Raw genomic sequence first — 14578 nt, forward strand, 5'->3', positions numbered from 1 at the left:
TGTGTGTAACTGTACGTGTAAAAATGTGGCAACGTTTTGATTCAGATAGAATTACGTCAGCCAACATTCTCCAGCTGAATAATCCCATGCCAACGCATAGAAAATGCAGAATCATACAATAATTTTAGAAGGAAGGGAACTCTGAAAGTCACCAGGTTTACTTCCTGCTTAAAGACCAGGTAACTTCAAAATTATGTCAAGTTAGACTGGGCCTTGTCCAATCATGATGGAAATACCATGGCCTTTCTTGAGCCCCTCTCTGATTCCTGTGTTTGAGCATTCCCATTGTGAAGACTGTTTTATATATAGTTGGTAATATATATCCATCACAGAATGAGGAGCATGAGAAAAGATTTATGAAAAAAAAATAAAGTATGCTAATTAGTTACAATTTTATTATGGAAAAGAGCTTTCATTTTATCCCATAGCCTTTTTATTCCCTTGCGTTAACATGTAAATACAGAAAAGAAATAAAGTGAAGAAAATAATACAAGAATACTTAGAAAAATCTTCTAAGCAACTAGAGGCACTAACACATTCTTCTGGGCTCTCTGCATTAAGACAGCAAGGAGCAGAAATCTCCAGATTGCTGTGCTTAAAAGCCAAGTGTAATAAATTACTCTAGTTACATTCACCACATGGGCTTGCTCCTTATTTCTTAAAAAGCTTTGCACAGACCAGGTTTCAGAGCTGTTGATTTATTCCCATTTGCCAGGATGGAACAGCATGAGATTGCAGGATTTGGCAGAGGTCACAGTGGAAAGGAAGCCAGGTCTTCATATCAAGCATCTGCTCAGTGGAGTGAGCTCATCTACCTTGGTTTCCCACAGAAGTCAGTCTGTCTTTCTGGCCCAAAAAGTATTTTATTTTTCACAGAAGATGAGCAGGCCCACAGAATAAAAATGTGAGTGAAATTACCAGGCTAGTTCAAAGCACTCACCTGAGTTGTAAAACACCAAAATGAAACAGCAGCAGTGATGCCAGCTGTGGGTACCTCAGCAGAGAAGCAACTTTTAAGACTTGAAGGTGATCTAATTTCATTGCTCCAACTGTCTAGGCAAGAAAACTCCAAGCACTGCGAAGTGCAGAGAAGGGTGAGGCTTCTTTCTGGAAGGCTGGTAGTTGAGACACTACCAGACAGCTTGGCTTTTCTAAGCATAAAATTAGTGAGTTGAGGGTAAATCACTTCTGGGATTCACGGTGGTAAACCATTAGGAGAGCTGGCCTTGCTAAGGTATGTTCCCCTGTGACCATCAGGGGGCTGAGGGGTGTCACAGAGATGTGGATAACAGAAGCAGGTGGTAAGAGAGGTTTTGGTACTAAAAAGTCTGAAAAAAAAAAAAAGAAAAAAAAAAAAAAAGATGATCAGTGTTGGGGATAAGAAGAGCACTTATGCGCCCTGACTAGCCTCACCTGAGGCCTCCACCCAAAAGCCCCGCCCTCAGCCCCATTCCAGCCCAGCCTGTGGCCATGCTCTGGCCTTGTCACGTCTCTACTCTGCCCAGCCATGTGCCCTGTGGGCTGTCAGCCACCTCATCCTACTCCATCCCATGTCGTGGCTGTCTCTGACCCTGCTTCTCCTCACTGGGCCTCATCCTGCCCTGTTTCTGCTGACTCACAGCACAGCTGGGGGTGTCAGGAACTGTCCTGGACCCATCAGAAACAGCTCAGGGGTGGGAGCGTGACAGGCCCCAGCTGCAGCGGGCGGTGCAGTGCCCTTACGGACAGGAGTTGCTTGGTATGGTCTGTGCCGCAGTCCAGGCAAGCGGATCGGAAGGGAAGATAAGAGCAGTACGTCAGGGCAGTGAAAGGAAACCACAGCACGCAGCACCCCAGCTTCCTCATAGCAGGAGGTGGCCAGGCAGAGCATAACGTGCAGTGAGAGCCAGGGATGCTGAGATGGGGGAGGCAGAAGATAGATGTTTGTGAACTGAGCATGGGGAAGGGAGAGGAAAGGTGCCTGCTTAAGCATTTGATTATTTATGTTCTCTTTTTTACAGTTCCTGAATTGGTGATTAGAAGTTTGTTATTTGGCAATGAATTAAATGAAGCAAAAAGTCTTCCGGGTTGAGGTTGTTTTACCTATTATATAATTCCCTCTGGGGCTTGAGTGTTTAGTAGATCTTACTGTAACGCGATAGCAATTTTCTGTTCGTGCTGGAGTTGCTATGTAGTTTTGTTTTCAGTGTCTGGTCTGACTTTGATCTGTTGTGTTAGTTCAGCTTGTTGGGGGATCGGTTTTTCAGCGAGCACTGTGGCAGTAATTTCTTCCTCAAGTCCAAATTCCATTGTCACCACACCTGGCATTTGAGGTGGTGAGGTGTGATACATGCCATTAGAACAGCAGGGCCCAGTGGTTAGCTTGCTGCAATCAGGATCATCTGGTTCCTGCCACTCACACAGTAAATGATTTCTTTATCACAAGTCACTACATATGATATGTGCAAGTCTATTGACTGCTTTGGTACTGCAGATAAAATGAGTAAAACAAGATTTATTGTTTCTGTTATCCTGTTAGATTTTAATGTTTGAACTTGGCTTACATAAGCCTGAAAAGCATGAGCAGTTTTCAAAGACTGAGACAGACGGACAGATGTTATGGCCTTTGTCTTTTGATTCCTTTTCCAGGACATACTGTTTAAGATTGTCTCCAATTGTTTGCCATTCAGACCTGTTTCAGTGAGACATTTAAGAGTGTCTTCTGTCAGGTCTATGTTTAGCCCTATTGGTTTGAGTGAGCCTAGGCAAGGCTTCAAATGGCTTTGAGGTCTCTTGAGCATTTTGCTGATTCTAGTCCTGGAAGGCTATGAAACTGAGGACAACCTTCCGTCATGTTTGGCAAACATTTTTGTTTCCTCATTAATATCTTTAGGCACAGTCCTCTCTTTTCTCTCCAAATTTTAAGACTGAATTTCACAAGTAATTTTCTTTAACAGACTGAAGCCAAATCCATGGAGTCAAGCGCTGTCCTCAGGACTGCAGCCAGTAACTGAGGAAAGACACTGGTTTCACTAGTCCACTTGTTTGATGCTATTCCTGCTAACTTTTGTCACCTCTGCTGTCTCTGGACACCGCAAGACACTGAGGAGGCCACCTAAAACAAAGGTAAGAGCACAGGGAGGAGGACATCCAGTAGGGCCAGTCTGCACTAATGCCTAGATAACTCCAGTGCTGCAAATGGTAGCCATGCAACCCCAGAAGGTAGCTAAAAACAAGGGATTGTCACAGTGTGGGTGTGTTTCCGTTTAGACTTAGTTCTTGGGCGTACAGTCTTTAATATTCTGAGCAATGATTTGGAGTACACCATAAAATTGTGACTGATGAGGTGTCGAGGTGACACAGATTTATGGCCATGTTAGATAAGGAAGATGATGCACAAATATCTGCAGTGCATATTCACTTAAGTCAAATATACAGTCATACTTCTGTTACCAAAATACAGTCCATACTTAAAGGATGACAGGGCAAAGGAAGGTTTCTGAAAGACTGGGTATTCACACTGTACAGTCAGCAGAATTCGATATCATAAAAGGAAGGGTTGACATGATTTTTGGGCGAAAGCTGGGGTGCATGGGAGCTGTAGTCTGCTAAGCTGTTTTGCTCAGTTCAAGTATGATATTTTAGTCTGAAGCCAAAATTTAAAGAAAGCTGCTGAAAATATGGATAGAAGAGAATAGGTAGATGTTTAGAGTATTGGAAAACATTATATTGTTGGATAAATAATATGTGATAATGCAATTAAATGTCAATGTGCATGGAAAATGAGGCCAAACTACAGTAGAAAGGTAGTTTTAAATTCTATCATTATCAAAGTACAAAGCTTTGGATTCTATAAATTGTATGAGAGCATGTATTTAATTATTTTGGGGAGCTTTTTTTTTGCTTTTTCTAACAAAGTTATGCATATAGTAGAAACTTGTGTGTCATATTTTCCTCTTCTGTTAGAGCACACTAAAATGAGAAGTACTTCCTCAAGTTTTCATGTAATGATACCTTAAAGTTACTGGTGAGGTGGGACTGGTGAACACTGATGTACTATGGCATTACTGGTGGCATTTGTTAGTTTCTCACCCGTGAGCTGGTCTATTTACTATGCCATTGCTTTTGCTGCTGTTTGCTGAGAGCCGACCTTGGGCAGTAGTGTCCTTTCTTTCACCTTCTATGTGCCTGAGCCATGTTCTGCCCTTCCTCTCACCCTGCCTCAGGTTGCTCTTTAATGTCCTTACCTTATGCCAGTCCTAGACTGCTTTCCAAGATCTGTCCCCACTTCTACACCAATACGCATTTTTCATGCTCTTTCGATGGGATGTCCCCTGATTCCACCCTTGCTATTTCTGTACAATCATATTTCCAACTCTTGCTGTTTGCAGTTTCGTTTTCTTTCCAGCTGCTGCACTGGTCTCTGTTCCAATACATCTTCCATGTGGCTCTATGCCCAGAACTGAACTAGATGCTCTCTTTCTCTTGGTAAATAGGAGGCAGGATGCCAACAGTGATTCCTCATAACTTACCTGTTTATTCCCTAATAGCGTTTTTGGTGCTGGGCAAATGAGACTTTGCCCATATACAGTTGGGCTGGAGCTTGCTGAACGTACTTAATGTAGCTGAAATAGGGAACTCAGTTACAGGGATCTGGCCAAACTGTATTCTGGCCAGAAGCCTGATTCTTCATGAAGTTGGACAGATGTGGTGTCAAAAAGCATAGTTCTGATAAGTACACATCCCTCCCATCCAAATTATAAGCCTCTTTTTGAAAGGTGAAAATAGAATTAGCCTCTAATGAGGAAAAGGTCAGTAGAATTTTAAAAATACAGGCCAAACTCCCCGTCTCATTTTCTGGGAGTTTCTTTCAACTAACCATTGTTTTGGCTGGAGTATGCCAGAAGAACCAAACATGGGGCTTGAAATCCTATGGGAAGTGTTGGCCCAAACTGTTCAGGTTGGTTATATCATTAGTAATTGAAGAAAGCAGCAGAGAGTTTCACTCAAAAGTAAGTAGTCATTCTAGCTATTTCCTTTTCAAGATATTCAGGTGCTGAGCTCCTGCTGGTTTCTGAAAAATAAGCTTCAAGGTAATTTCTAGCTAGTCAGAAGTGCAGTGTCCTGATCACCTGGCACTTCAAAATGGAAGGCTTTCAATTTCTGCCAGGTATCTGTTGGTCTTTTAGGCTGCCTTTGACTAGGAATAAGAAAAGGAAGCCCTTTAAAATATTTGTCCATGCATAGCAGTATTTAACTCGTTGTAGTTGATTAACATTTTCTCTGGTGCTTTCAAAGAACTACAAGACCCAGACTACAGTAGCAGAGGTCTCAGCTCTGGAAACTGTTCTTAATCTCTTTTTTTTTTTGCGTTGGGGAAACTTCCTGTATGCAGTGAATCAATGGTAGACTGAAAATCTCTGCATTGCGTAGATACGCCCTGAGTCATATTCTCCAATTGCCTCAGATTGCAGCTGAAAGTACAAAGATAAAAGGAGTCTTCTACAGTAGCATGATTATCTTAAATGCTGCCCTTTGACATTGCATGACTTAGAGCATAATGTAAAGTGAAAACTCAAAAATAATGGTAACCTTGTTGTTAGGGAATGAAAACTTAGCAGTTATCTGGTTGCCAGGTTAATGAAGCAGAGCAGGGGTATAACAGAAGCACTGTAGTCATTCAATATTGAAAGTGATGGATGGTGCAGTTTAGGCAGCTTAAGTATTTTTCAGCATTTCCTGGTATGTCATGGTAGGGTCCTTAACATGGCACCATTGCAGCTCAATAGCACCTCCTGAAACCCATGGGTAAAAACTAGTTTCAATATAGAGACATACTATAGACATACTCCGAGATGTATAGAGATGAAATACATTGTATAAAAGATTCTTTAGTAAGTTTTACAGTAACTTATAAAAGATTAATAATTACAGTAATTTATAAAAGAGTCTTTTACATGCTACATAAAAGATCATCTAAGAAATTTCCACAAATTGCTGAAAAGGTTTTAAACTTCTAGGAAAAAAAAAAAAGGTTTTTATCCAAGAGTGTTTCTTCATCTCTTTTTATCAAGCTTCTTTAAGTGACGTACACGGTGATGGATGATGCTGAGCAATAAAATGTATTCATATTATCTAATTTTACTACAGTGATTGCTAAATAAGCATCACAGTTTTATAGCCCAGCTATTGCCAGCAGGAAAGTTCAACATCCCTCAGACTAAAACGAGTTGGTGGTGAAATGATTGCAACTGGGTATTCCCCTCCGTCAGCTCCTCAACCATGAAACACACTCCTCTTCACTGGGCCCAACTTGAAAGTTTACCTTCAGGTAGATACTGGACAGAAGACTCGGGGTTAAATCCTAATTCTTGCAACCTACTTATATAGTGATGGGTGGATATTCTAGTGTACATCCAGACGTTGGCTTGGTCTTGCTAACTCAGACGCAAAGAAATTAAAAGAAAGTGATCTAGCCATACTGCGACAGGACGGATCTGGTAAGTCAGGATGAGAGGTGTGCTAGCTCAAGAAAATGTTGTAGGGTTCTATTCTTGCCTGTCCAAATGGTGATTTTAACACTGAGTGTTGTTAGCTGGTTTGGGGTTCTGAGCTGTAGTGTACAGTCTGGAGGTACATCTGCTCCATCATCTGTCTTTAGTATAGAGACAAATCCTTTCATTCTCTCAGATGCGTGTTAGGACTGCAAGGTCTTCTGGGCACTGCCTTTCTGCCAAAATGCTTTTGTACTACACCTTGTCTTATGTGAAGCCTGATCTCAGCAGAGTCACACTGTCTGTGGGTGGCAATAAATCCTTGTCTGATTAATGCAGTTTTGCTGCAGCCTGTCATATCTCCATAAAATGCACTGGTTTCCAGTTTGCTAGGTGGTGCAGCTTATTCACTGTCTTTGACCTACGAAACCATCAGGACTTGATCTATTCTTCCTTACAGAGCCCCTTTCTGCCAATGTATCACCACGACAGCGGTCAAGCAGAGCGTCTCCACTAAATCTGTACACTGGGGAACCAAAAGAATTACTGAGAGCCCTGCCTTTGCCTATGAAACCTTCCATCAGTTTAACAAGACTGCATAGGTTGACAGGACAATAAACATGAGTTATATTTTGGGTGAGGCTTCTGCCCGGAGGGGTGGGGAAGAACACAGGTCATTGAGTGTGAAGAACTTATTTTTGTAGTCAAATAAATGTTAATATGTAAGATGGGTTTGTCTTCTTCCATAAATATGAAAGTATATAAGTCACACAATAACTCAACAAACAAGCTGACACTGTCTATCAATAAATGATGACAATAGGGAAGAAGGAGATAAAAAACTCATCCCCAAAACATGAGGAAAATAATCAGTGCTTGAAGGTGAAGGTGCTGCCAGCTCCTACAAACCTGTGTCTGCCTTGGAGATGACCTAAACCAGAGAGCAGGACTGCACAGCAGAAAAAGAACCAAGCTAGATGAGGCAGGCAGGAACTGGTCGCTACTATGGAGCAGAGAGCTGCAGCTCGTGGGGATATTTCCATCTGACAGCAGCATGTGTGGTATGGTAGCTCTCAGCCACCTGCCTCTTAGCTGTAAGGATTCTTCATGGATTTCCCGTGTGACAACTTCTGAAAAAGAAAAAAAATCTGTTATCTATTCATGAACTACAAACCTTGCCATATGGCTGCTATGCAATAAATCAAGGCACATATAGATGTTTTTTTTCTGTTGTCTGATGCTCACCACCCCACCGAAGATTTGCTTCATCCACAACATAACAAGATCTAAAAGCTTTACATCTTTGGGCTTCATTACGTTGGTCTCTGTTCAGACAGACTGGACAGAAGATGTATGCTAAACAAATCAGGAGGAATGTCTGAGTGCACCCAACTGAAACAGATTTGTTTTCTGAGTATATAAAAGCTTTTTTATCACTCCTGGCACATACATTTCAAACGTGTTATACTGCAGGAACTCTTATTCTAAGACTTCTGTGTAGCAGTGTTTGAAAGATTAAGGGTTGCTTGTTAGAATATATTTTTCTCTCAAGGAAACTTGTAGTCATAAGAAAATGCTGGCTGTATAAGCCTTTGGAAAAGGATGGACATAGGTAATCAGAAAATCTATATTTTGGTTCCCTAGTGGGAGGCATCAGCTCTCAAATAACCCCCGCTCTACAGCCTTCCAATTACAGACTCTTGAATAACAATGAGATGGCAAAAGAAAGCCGCTAGTTAAATATGGCATGTGATTGTCCCAACCTCAGCAAGGCCTGCTGATGCTGCAGTACAGATGTGTGGTGGTGCACAGTTTCCTCTGTATCCCTGTGAATGGTAAAAGGGCAGAGGGATTCATCCACAGCAGAAAAATGGGCGTGCACTGAACCAGCCAACTCCTCTGCATCAGTAGGTGAAGTCTCATAGTAACACGTTGGTGAAAGGAATTCTTGACCTCAGCACGATTCCAACTTGGCCATCGTCTCCATGGTCTCCAGCACAGTTCCAACTTGGCCATGGTACTCCATCAGGGACCACCCTGACTGCCCAAGGGGAATGCCTCTTGAAAATGATGACAGAGGAATGGCAAGAGAAAGGAGTCAGAACTGTTGCCAGTCTGTAGCAGACCAGCACATTTTCCAACAGCTCAAGCCTGCATGAATGCTCAGGAACCTTTTGTAGGAGACCATTCACCAGCTGAATGTAGCCCTCATTTCTGCTTGCCTTGGACTGCAACAAAGTACATTCATTGTTCTGAAAGGTCTCTTGCCATTTCTACTTCTGAACGTAAATTAGAGACAAAAACGAGATTTTTTCTTTCCACCAGTGCTCATTTAGCCTTGCTGCTTTCACTGTTCTAGTGCAGACTCGTTTGACTCCACCATCTAGCATTTTAATTTAAGAAGGACTGGCGAGGTCTTTTCCTACAGATCTTCCAGTAGCAACCAAACCACTGCTCTTGCTGGGTTGCACCGTGAGGTGGCAGTGCAAACTGGGCTGACACTAGCCAAGTGTCAATCATCAGGGGCCATGGGACTGCCATGAGCCAGCCCTGGTGTTCATATACTCTGAAAGGCCAGTCCCAGAACAGCAACAACAAAACCCCAACCAATGTTGTTGGGTTTTATCGTATCTCATTTCTTTCTGGTCCATAGGATGCAAAGGGCAACAATATTTTTTCTCCAGACACGAGCCTTTGCTGTGCTTCTGGATGTTGCTACAGAAAGTCTAGCAGCAGTATGTGACAGGCAGGCTTTCTGGTTGATTTCTGCTGGGAGAGCTGCATGTTTCTATTCAGGCTAAGATCCCACCTGTATCCATTTCTTCTGGTTTCACACATTTCCACATATGTGGTTTTAGCAGTCTGATCGGTTCTTAGTTCCTCCACGCGTTTCCAGATTTTACTTGTCTGAATCAGTTCTTGGTACCATAGTCTCATAGTAAAATATACCCTGCTTTGTCTGAAGTACTATCGTTACTATTGCCTGCCACACATCAGCATTTATGTTGTAAAAGGAACTTGCCTTTGATAGAGCTTGTGATCTTTTGAAACCTAATCTGGAAATGCCAGCAGCAGACCATCAGCTGCAGACAAGGTGAACAGATTCAGTGGAGCAGGCTTTCTGTTTCTTGTCCCTCTTCACCAGCCCTTCCCTCTAATGTTTCACAGTTAGCTGTGAATGTTGAGTACTGCCCGATACTTGAGTACTTGAACTGTGACTCTGAGTACAGTCAAGCCTTACAAGCTTGTAAATCACAGTTCTGTTTACCTAGAAGCAAGGAGTTATTACTAAGCTTCATCTTTGTACCTGCAATACTGGACAGTAACACTTCTCCCAGTTATAATGACGGTCTTTTAAACCACAGCTAAATTTAATTTTTAATGATAAAAAGTGAAAAATCATGAAAAAAAAAAAGGACCTGTTATTACAGCAAAACATATCTGATCCCGACCCAATGATCAAAAGGTATTTTGCTGGTGTTTTCTAAATCATGGGTTCCAAGACACAGCTTCCAGTCCATCACCTTGGGAATTCACACTGACTACTCTGGTGCATTCATGAGAAACAGAGCACAGAAAATCTGAATACAGATCAGACAGAGAGAGCAAACTGAATGTCGTTGTGGTTCATACAAGGCAGAGTATTTGTAGAATGCTGTCAGGAATTCAGGAGTAGGTTTTAGACACCTACTGCTACAATTCAGGAAGTCTGGGCTGTCTCCCAAATCTCTTTATTTCTCAGCAACAGAGAATAGGAATGCAGACCTGAAGGAAGCTGCAAAAATGACAAAACCCAGTCCTTCTGCAACCACAGCAACTAGGCAATCATTGAGATACGCATTCTGTGAGTCCTTCTCTGTTAGGAAGCAGGAGAGACCTGGAATCACTCTTTCATCACATGGAAACTTCACTCAACCAAGTTTCTCCTCTGACTTGGGTAATGGCTGGGCTGTTACAGGAATGCCATGGCCCTTTGTTGCTTACTCTTTTCATTGGCACTGATTAGGAGGGAGGGGACAGGAACAACTGGGGAAGGCTTATTCCTTGGTGGGGGGAAGGCACAAACTCCCACAAGTATTTTCTGTGCCTCGTGAAAAAGTACTCCTTTTCTTCATCAGAATTCCATAAGCAAAGCCCAGCATTTTCTTCTTTGGCAATGGCAAGTTTCCCTTGCTTAGTGGTAAGGAGAGAGCTCATCACAGTTTTTCTGAGGAAAGGGAGAACCTTATTCATGGGAAGTTCTGAAAGGAAGAGAACACTCAATTCACTGATGATGTAGCCCCAAATAGCAGAAATTAAGGATTCAAAAATACATCACTATCAGTATAACTAAATAATAGGGAAGAATGCTGTTCTGCAGGAGATGGCTTTGGCATGCTGCATCTCTTCTTGCTCCAACCCCCTGGCAGGAGGCTGGCCAGGTTACTTGAAATGGGATTTGATTATGGCCTGCCAGCCAGAGCCTCTGCTGCTGTGCTTGGCTGCACAATGTGAGTGTGTCAGGACGAGTTCACTGCAAAGGAAACTCCACTGAAGTCGAGAGAGTTGTACTAAGAACAAATCCAGCCCATCGTTAGGCTTTCTTCAGGGTGAATTAAGAGCTGATGCAAGCAGGCACAGGTCCCACAAGGTTGGCAGGAATCTCTTAAGAGGCACAGGGCTGTTTATGTGGCAGTGCACTGCTCTGCAACCTGATGAATAGTCTAGTGCTTCTTGCCACACAGCAATCCTCTGCAGGTGGAGATATCACTAAGAACAAGTATCACAAGTGCTTATAGCAGTGGAAAAAACTTAAGAAATATAATCAGAAAATATGTCACTGATAAACTACTGCTTACCTGAGACTGCAAGCAACATGGAAAACTAATTTTGAGAGATCCACATGCAGTCATCACAAGTGAATTACTACTGTTACTACCATAGCAGTGCATTTGTCAGTTCCATTTTGTCACTGATCATATTACAGAAGCATCCAGCTAATTTACTTAGCTCATCATCCCAAATTACCATCTATGCCTGTCTGGCCAGCACTCATTGCCTTCCCTTCCCACTGTTCTCACCGGCTCTGTTTGGGACAGCTTCTGCATACCTGTGCTGAGCTATCAACATGGAGATCAGAACACATGAAGCTGAATATGTGAGGCAGCCTAGTGATTTAAACTTGATTTAAAATAAAAAACGTGTAAGTAGCATAGACGCTGCTCCAAACATTGCATCATTTGTGGCAACCATTAATAGAGGAGAAAACACCAGTTTTTGAACGTATCTGCTACAAAGTTTTAGGCCTGCTGCATTGATCAAATGTAGAAATGAGAGGGCCTGGCTGCAAAATGGAGGCTCAAAATGTTCCATGAGCTCTTCAGCAGTATCCTGGGTTTTTGAAGTCTGTCTTCCTGGATTATTTTCTAAGATTTTACCCTCACTTTCTTCTCTTTCGCAAAACACTCCTTGGGGCAAAAGAACCAACTTTGCAACAGGATCTCTGTCACCTAACATACAGTAGCACAACTACTTCATCTCCCCCAAAGGCAACAGAAATTAGCTTCAGGCAAAGGTCTGGGCAGGCATGGTAAAAATTGAGACATCAGTGGATTAACATTTTTCCAGATTCCAGCAATAAATCAGGTATTAGTGTTTTTAGTGGTGGTGGCCATGATATTTTGCTGAAGATCTGTAACGCAACAGGGAGCTTCTGCCCTTTGGTAATAATAAGCCTGAAATATGGGTCACAAAACACATTAAAAGGTCCTTCTGTTACCTGCTTTGCAAAACCTCGTGGACTTTTCATGCAAACACTGGCTTGAAACCATGCCCAGGGACTGTACAAACTTCTTCTTTACAGACAAACTGACCCTTTGCAGGTAGTATTTCTTGAATACAACTTCTGCAGATGTACTGGGCTGTCACTGCAGTGTCACTACACTACTTTTTTTTTTTGGTTTTGGTTTTGGTTTTTCAGGGCAGAAATATATGTAGTATTCATTTGTAAACAGTATGTCATATTCAGTCAGTCAGTGAATGGCTGAGATTGTACGTGCTGATGTGCAGTCTCTGGCATTTGGGATTTCTGAGAGAATGTTGTAAAAAAAAAAAAAAAAAGGATCTGATTATTCAAACCAACTGTTTCTTCAGAGAGCAGGGCAGGAAGGGGTGGGAGTGTTCTCTGAAACACTCTGAAATTGAGATGGCAAGTAACATGTGATGGAGAGACCACCAGTGGAACCCAGCCAGGTTTTGATTATGCTGGTTCAGATCAACACAAAAGAGTCAGTGACCTGCTGGATTTAAACGGTCAGCTTTACTGGCCTGATTCTACCTTTTATGTTAAAACTCATCAATGGTTCTTTTAAGCTATTTTAGAAGCCCTTTGCCTGATGGAGGCTATAGAGAATGAGCTAAGTGCCTACTGTGCTTCAGGAGACACAGCAGTGCTGAAGTCAGGGAAGCCCTGTCCACTCCTCCAATAGCAGGATTTGACCCTGGATGCCCTCATCTGTGGGACAATACTGGAAGGTGGCAGCTTTCCAAAATGTACTGAGTCACGTGTAAGCATTTCATACCCATCTGCAGCTGTGGCCAGCTGTTGTGCTGGGAGAGCAAGATACGTGACGGTGGGAAGCAGAGGAAATAAACAACAGAAATACATTTACTTGTACATGTGAATGCACAGTGCCCAGAACAGGTGAAGTGTGCAGCTTTACCTGCAGGGACTGATAGGACAGGCTTGGGAGACACTGAGGTCTGTTCTGCATTGTCACATACATGTTTGTATGTCCACAGACAGATGGCTTCACTTGGCTTTCTCATATTTTTATCCACCTGTAAAATGGGATGTCTGTGATCCAGTTGTGGGAAATTAGGGCTAGAAGCACACTTGGAATAAACTGAGTACAACTATGCGGTAGTCCAGGCAGCATCAACTTCACAATGACTCTAACTCAATTTTCAGTTCAGAATAATAAGGTGCGCAGCTGCTGGTAACATAGCCATCACTCCGTCCATTTCTCTTGCCGTGGGCTGTGCATGGATAGGGGATTTGGGGTTTTTGCTGTACCCTGGCTTCTATTGTATTTTATTGACTTACATGACACTCTATACCATGTTTCTACATATGTTGATGTAAATGAAGGAGAACAGGAAGTCTAGTAGGATAAAACAGTCATTTAAAAGGACCGTGCATTTAAATAGAATGGCTTGGGTTGGAAGGGACCTTAAAGATCATCTAGTTCCAGCACCCTGCCAAATAAAGACAAGACAGCTGATCTCAGTGCCAGAGAAACAAGCCTGAGGCTCAAGAGACTTAGGCTGAGTTCCTAATTCTGCTAAACTCAACAGAGAGGCTGAATTTAAACATTTTTCCTCTTAGCTGTTTGGCTTTGAACAAGACAGCATTTCTGAGTCTGCTTTCATAAAATGAGGTAGATGTATTCATTCATCTGCTTTACTAAGTTTGGGCTGATTAAAGTCTTCTCTAAACCATGGGCCCGATTCTCCTCTTCCACAAATTGCAATCAGCAGTAACACTGTTAAACTTCAGTTCAAGCGAAAATAAAGCGGATGTTTTCTTGGTGTCCATAAAGTAGGATCCGTCTGTCATTTCTCTTGGTGCTCATTCCCTGGTAGCAGAAGGTGAGTTTTTTACTCTACAGCAATTTTCAGTTTTTGTTGCATCATGCTTTGCCAAAAAGCAATTAAACCACAACATTTAACGATGTATACTAAAACCTTTATAGTACCAGCGCATCTTCTGCAGAATTTAATACGTACATCCATTCATTTAATTTTAGAGTTGCAAACTGCTTAGGCACCTAGTCTCAGGTATGATTTACATCACAATTCCCAATGAAATAGGGAAAATAAGTTAGGTTTAAGTTGTATTGTCGTCTAAGAGGGCTAGAGTAGCATGAAGGTATGTGCCAATTTGTACATATGCATAAATGCAGTCTTATACAACTTCTGCTCGCAGCACAGAAGGGAAGAACGTGGCATATGTGTATTTCCATAAATAAGGATGAAGAATTTTTTTAAGCTTTCCATAAATAAGCTACAACTGGGAGCAAAGAAAGAAGCAGAATTTCATTATGAAAGGGATTAATTGTCTAAAT

At 42.1% G+C, this 14578-nt stretch overlaps 1 long non-coding RNA gene across 2 annotated transcripts; it reads left to right on the forward strand.

The window, feature by feature from the left end:
* The first annotated feature begins 1324 nt into the window (after positions 1 to 1324).
* Positions 1325 to 8409, forward strand: LOC121074701. 2 transcript variants are annotated; one of them, XR_005822497.1, is made up of 3 exons: positions 1325 to 1791; positions 2937 to 3105; positions 8385 to 8409. It is a non-coding gene; the product is annotated as an uncharacterized LOC121074701 (long non-coding RNA). The 2 variants fall into 2 exon arrangements; XR_005822496.1 differs by lacking the exon at positions 8385 to 8409 and adding an exon at positions 6934 to 7940.
* Positions 8410 to 14578: the final 6169 nt, after the last annotated feature.

The sequence above is a fragment of the Cygnus olor genome, chromosome 9 (genome assembly GCF_009769625.2).
Source record: "Cygnus olor isolate bCygOlo1 chromosome 9, bCygOlo1.pri.v2, whole genome shotgun sequence".
NCBI classification, from domain to species: domain Eukaryota; kingdom Metazoa; phylum Chordata; class Aves; order Anseriformes; family Anatidae; genus Cygnus; species Cygnus olor.